Source organism: Saccopteryx leptura, chromosome 2, assembly GCF_036850995.1.
Source record: "Saccopteryx leptura isolate mSacLep1 chromosome 2, mSacLep1_pri_phased_curated, whole genome shotgun sequence".
Taxonomy (NCBI): domain Eukaryota; kingdom Metazoa; phylum Chordata; class Mammalia; order Chiroptera; family Emballonuridae; genus Saccopteryx; species Saccopteryx leptura.
In genome coordinates this window covers 351,095,138-351,101,417 of record NC_089504.1, presented here as the reverse complement: position 1 = coordinate 351,101,417, position 6,280 = coordinate 351,095,138, and positions in this window count along the sequence as shown.

The following is a 6,280-nucleotide window of genomic DNA, read 5'->3' as shown; positions in this document are numbered from 1 at the left end:
TAAAACCATTCTATTTTACTAACCAACAGTCAGCCTTTGCAATCTCAGAAAACATTTTTTTGGTATTTTAAAATATTTTTCAAAATGCATAAAAACCTCAATTTTTAATGCTACAAGAAAAATCTCATTTTTTGAAAAGGCTTTCTAAATGCCTTCAGCAATTCTTGCTATCTTGGCTAAGTATATTCTTTGTAAACTAACAGTAAGTGGCAGGATGGTCAAGCATACTCTCGTTAGATTCTTTTAAATGTCCTAGCCTAAGGATTTTTCTTGAGCAGTACTAAATTGGGACTATATTCCCATTTGGTCCCTGCAACAGGTACAAAAGGAAAAAAACTAATTTAGTTTGCAATGAATAAGACAAAAAATTCAGAAATACTTTATTAGTTTAGGCAAGAACTAAAGATGTTAGCTGGTATTAAGCATTCTTACTGAATAACTTCACATGGTATTCATAAACCATTCTACAATGATTTTTTTTAAGTGAGAGGAGGGGAGGCAGACAGACTCTTCTTGCATGTGCTCCATGGGAATCCACCCAGCAAGCCCACTAGGGGGTGATGCTCTGCCCATCTGGGGCCATTGCTTTTTTTTAGGACCTGAGGCATAGGCCAACTCTCTCAAACCAATTGAGCCATGGCTGTGGGAGGGTGGAGAGAGAGAGAGAAGGAGGGGAGGGGAGGAGAAACAGTCGCTTCTCCTGTGTGCCCTGACTGGGAATCAAACCTGGGACATCCACACTCAGGGCAGACACGCTCTATCACTGAGCCAAGCATTTTCCTTAGTTAAGGACAAAGACATCCTAAAACTGTGGGACTGTGAGGAAGTCCAACTCATCTTAATAAAAAATGGAAGCTCTGAATTGATAAACACCATCTCTGATAGAGGGGCCCTACTTCAACAGCAATGCTGCAAAAAATGACAAAATCCCGGAAATAAAAAACTAGAATCATTACTTTGTAAACATGAAGTCTAGATGCACTTACAAGTTTGCTAACTTTTTGTCTACACTTTGGAAATTGTTTCCAACTATTCTAGGCCGGGGAGAAAGTTCAAAGCGCTTTGACAGCGATGTAACAACATTGTAATGTGAGATGCCATGGGTTATTTAGTACATAGAGTTGTTCTGCAGTCCTGATCAGGCACATCCTGCTGAGACTGTGTCAGTGCACACGCCAGCGTCTGTTCCTGTCGGCTCCTTAAGGGCAGGCTGAGCCATTTGAGCTGGGGACGCCAGGACCCACTTGGCACACGGGTTCGAACAGTGCTCCACTTTTAAAAGCATCTCATACTGTCATTTCCTGTTTACACACTTATAAAATGGCATGACATACAACTGGAGTGACTATCTTTGAGGTTACTTTTTTTAAATTCACAGCTTGCAGAATGGCTAAGGGACAACCCATAGCATGATCTCTATTACAAACAGGTTAAAAGTACCAAGCTGGCACTAGCTCAAAGGTGTGCAGTGCAGCCTGACCAGGCAGTGGTGCACTGGATACAGCATTGGCCTGGGACACTGAGGACCAAGATTCGCAACTCTGAGGTTGCCAGCTTGAACATGGGATCATAGACAGGACCTCATGGTCACTGGCTCAGCTAGAGCCCCCCAGTCAAGGCACATAAGAGAAAGCAATCAATGGACTAAGGTGCTGCAATCAAGAATTGACGCTTCTTTCTCATCTCCCTCCGTTCCTGTTTGTTCCTCTCTTAAATATGTTGTGCAATCCTCACATCCCATGCTAGGTCCCTCCCTACCACACCATCCAGAATCCTCTGGGTCAACTCTTCTTATAACCACTTCTATTTTGGAAGCACTCGTGTAATTTCTTGACTACTACTTTCCCACCAGTGACCTATCACATTGTCTTTTTGACACACCCCCGTACTCCTACAGTCAGTCATCTCTAAGCCTTACTCAATTCTGGACAAGCACAATGCCCGTCTCTCTCAGTACATCAAACAGGTCATCCCTCATTTCAAATTCTCAATAGCTCAGCTTTGATTCTATTTGGAGAAGGGACACACAGGCATTACCCGAACACTTCTCTGACCCAAAATGTTCAGTGTGGAGGTTTTGAATAAATACTGTGGGTACATTAGTACCATTTCATTCATGGAATGTAATCAGTCTATCTGAGACCTGAATCCACAATTTACTTGGTATCCATGGGCCTTTTTAAGTCACTTCATACATTTTAAAATTATCACCCTAGTGAGATGACTCATTTGGGAAGTCCAAAGGCAAGTTCTTCACTCTGCCGCCACTTGGGCTGAGGACACAGTGACACCGTGGAGAGCCTCCACAGGCCTCTTAGAGCAGCACCTCTGCACTGAACGTCAACTCGTGTGAAGTCACGTGTTTAAGACAGCATGGCCCCTGACACCAGCCAATTTCACAATGCTCCTTGTTCCAGAGTGCTGTGGTAGACACAGGTCAATTCCTGAGTGGCACCTCCATGCAACATTCTTAGTTTTGAGATATTAAGGACAATTTAGTTAGGGGCTCAGGGCCGGGAATGTGAATAGCTTAAAATCATTTGTGGAAAAGTGAGATTTTAGATTGATTTTTTTTTTAGAGAATGTGGCAAAATTTCAAAAAATTACTGTTGGGAAGAAAGCTTACCCTATGCTAGTAGGGGAACACACACAGGTTTCACTTGGATAATTACAGGAAGATCAACAAGGGAAGCATTTATCACAAGAATCAGCAAATTCAATACCCATTCCAAGGTGCTAAGCATAGCCTCCACCAAAAAAATTCCAGGCTTTTCAGAGTAATTATTCTAGTTTTCACTTCATCCAGACTGTGAAGACTAATTTGAAAATATGCAATTCCACTGACAGCTGTTGTTTTAGGATTTTTAAGGCACTGAAATGCTTCAAGTACCTGAATTCTATCTTTCAAGCTCCAGAACATATTTAGGCTAAAATATGGAATGACCTAGACTTCTTAAGCTGCTCACAACCTAATTTACATGGAGTGACTGCTTTACACCCCTCAGAGCCTAAGTCCTTCAGGGTCAAGCACCTGGCCACAGTACCAGTCAGGGAGGTTTAACTAAGTCCTAAGCTTCACTGGGGTGGGGGGTGGGGGGGTCCCGGTCACACCTGGGGAGCGTGTCTGGGGGTAAGCCACAGCTAACTGGTGTTTAAATTAACACTGCCTGGTACTCCTACTACTAGGAGTACGAGGCCAAAAAGCAGCGAGTTCCCTGAGATGACAATCTAGGGTGAGCACAGGAAAGGTACGTGCTGACTGTGCCCAGGACAGCTCTTCCCTGCTCAGCAGTTCCCTTCCCGGAATGGCATAATCCTGAGAACAGCTTCCTCGGAGCTGCTTAAACAGAACACAAGCATCAGCGCCCTTGCTGACACCCAAATGAAAATTATGTCAAGATTGAAAACATAGCTAGGTCCTATTTCTAGCTTTAAAAAAACTACAGCTAAGACCCTAAATTGGGCACATAAGAAACAGTACCTTTTAAATCTAGCACACATTGAAGGAGGGTTCATTTCATGAAATACATTGTTTATACATCTATTTTATTAGGTACTACCTACAACAAAGCCTGTCCCTTGCACTTGAAATTATTAAACATCATACAAACAAAAGCACATAAACATACAGTTAAAAGAACCCACCCACCCACCTTGAACACAAGAGCATCGTCACCAGTTCCTGAGGGCTCCCCCTCGGCCTCATCTCCCTCCTTCCCTCCAGCGCAGAGGACAACACTGAATTTCTTGTTAATCATTTCCTGGCTTTTCTTCCATTGACCATGTATTTAACAGCCCGGTTCTGACCTTCACAGAAATGGAACCATAGCGGACGTGTTCTTCTGTAACTTGCTTTTCTGACCAGAGATTCATCCACGTTCAGTCCTGTAACTGTAGTTCCGTGTGACCGCTCTGGAATTCCACTATAGGGAAACATCACAATATTGATCCAGTGGACTAGTGATGGACATTTGGGGGCTTTCCAGGTGTTTTTTTTCCCTTTTCTTCCTATTAAAAATTATGACATTTCTACATCCATCTCCTGGCACACGTGTCGAGTTTCTCTAGGGGACACTAAAGGGTGGAAAAGCCACAAGAGAAGGTAAAGCACAGCCAGTTACATCAAACTGTTTTCCGTTGTTCCTAAACATTCTTGAATTTGCTGACAACAGATCTACTTGGGGTAGCTGAGGGGAAGAAAAGGACCAACTATGACGCTCACAAACTGCATTTTAAAAATAGGAATTAAAATTTTGATACAACAAAAATATTTTTTTCAGTGTTGGTTTGCTTAAAAAATGTACTTTTTTGTCTATTTTTTAAATGTTTTTAAATATATGAATGTGGTATGCATCACACACTTTAAAATCTGTACATAGATGCTTACATCCTCCAGCCCACCTCCCAGGAAAACCACGTGGAAGAGTCATTAACAGTCCCAGCTCCTGGACAGGAAGGACAGAGGCAGAGAAGGAAGACGCGGATCGCTAAACACTTCCACTGATATACTGTTTTTCAGAATTTTTAGAATTTTATTTTTCTACTCATTTTTTTGAACCATATACAAGCATTGTAACTGTAATACAAACTTTTTAAAAAGCTGTCACCCGGGGTTCTTTCACAAGCTAAAATCAGTGCAAACGCAAACTTGAAAAACCTGAAGGAAGTCCCATCCACAGAAAATGTACACAACAAATTCTCAAGTGTATTTTCCGTTTCATGCACTTTAGAAAAAAATGTTTAAAAATATTCATCACATATTCATCTACAATGCATTTTTAAAAGCATAGGACACAAGCCCAAAGACTTCTAACCTAGATTGCTCAGTTTTAACATCTCTAGAAACTTATCAGAAGATGACTGAACCCAACGCATACAGGGTCAGAGTTCTCAGACCCTGGGCCCAGGGTCAGTTATCCTCTGTGACACTAATTATAACGAGGAAAACGAACAGAGTGCCTGCAAGTGAGTGATACTGTAAGGACAGGGCATAAATACCCAAGATGGGCGATAGGACTAGTTTACGATAAACTCAGGAAGGTAAGAAATGTGTTTAAATTCAAACTCAAAATAAATGTTTCGTGATTTAAGAAAAAAACGTCTTAACGGGTAGGATACAATGTGCAGTGCAAAGATGCCGCAGCAGGAGCCTCAAGTCACCAGGTCCCCCCAAGAAGCACAATGAAAAGCAAGCTATCAGGCCACTACTATAGTTGATGACCGGCCAATTAAAAGTTCACCCCATTTATTTTAATCAATGGACTGTTGTTTAAATCCTTATCTTTAGAGATACATGCTGAAATATTTACACATTAAATGTATGTCTGAGACTTGAAAATAACAGAGGGTAGAGGTACACACACACACACACACACGAAATAAGGCTGGCCACTGAGTCTTACTGGTGATGAGTTTTAATAGAGGTTAATGATACTGGTTTTATTGTGTCTTTTAAATTTTCCAAAATAAAAGGAAAATAAAGTGATAGCTTCGAATCCAATTTTATTAGATAATCTGATTAATATATACTGACTCCCCTTAAAGACTTTTCAAAAAGAAATACGCAATAGCTAATAACTTTTAGGTCAGCAAGGCAGAAAAGTGTATTTCTTATACAGAGCCTCCATACTGGATTCTTGTGAATTTGGTTACTCATTTTCTCTTGAGCCTGATAAATTTTGGGTGTTGCGGGAGTGTGTGTGTGTGAGACCCAACTTCTCCCCAATTAAGGCCAGATATTAATCACGACACTAAAGGGCCAGGCCTCCCCTTCTACTCCCATATCACTTCGACATCCATCTAAGTGTTTGTTTGTAGAGATGAAGGCTCTTCATGAACTCTTACTGTCAAACTCTTACTGTCCATCATTAAAATAAGGGAGCTAGTAATTCCAGATGAGAATAAATCTGGCATTTTAATACCTTAACAATGCCTTAATACTTTAGTCAAGTTTTTCTTAATACTCAGTAATAAAATATGGTAAACTCACTTGAAGTCCTTTCTCTCTACAATCAGTGTAACTACACGAAGGACTGCTGGGGGGGCTCTGTGTGAGACTGTTGGGGCCAGCTCGTCCCCCCCCCCCTCGGCATCACCTGACACAGCCAGGGGACACACGTGCTGCAGCTCCAGGACCAACTCAGTAAACCAGGAGTGCGCCCTTCACAGAGCCTCTGACTGGCAGCTTCGTTGTTTTCCAAAGCTCGGTGGACAGTATTTCAGTAAATTCAGTAACAATTCTTGATGCCTGCTGAACGAATGCAGTGGCCTAATAGGCGCC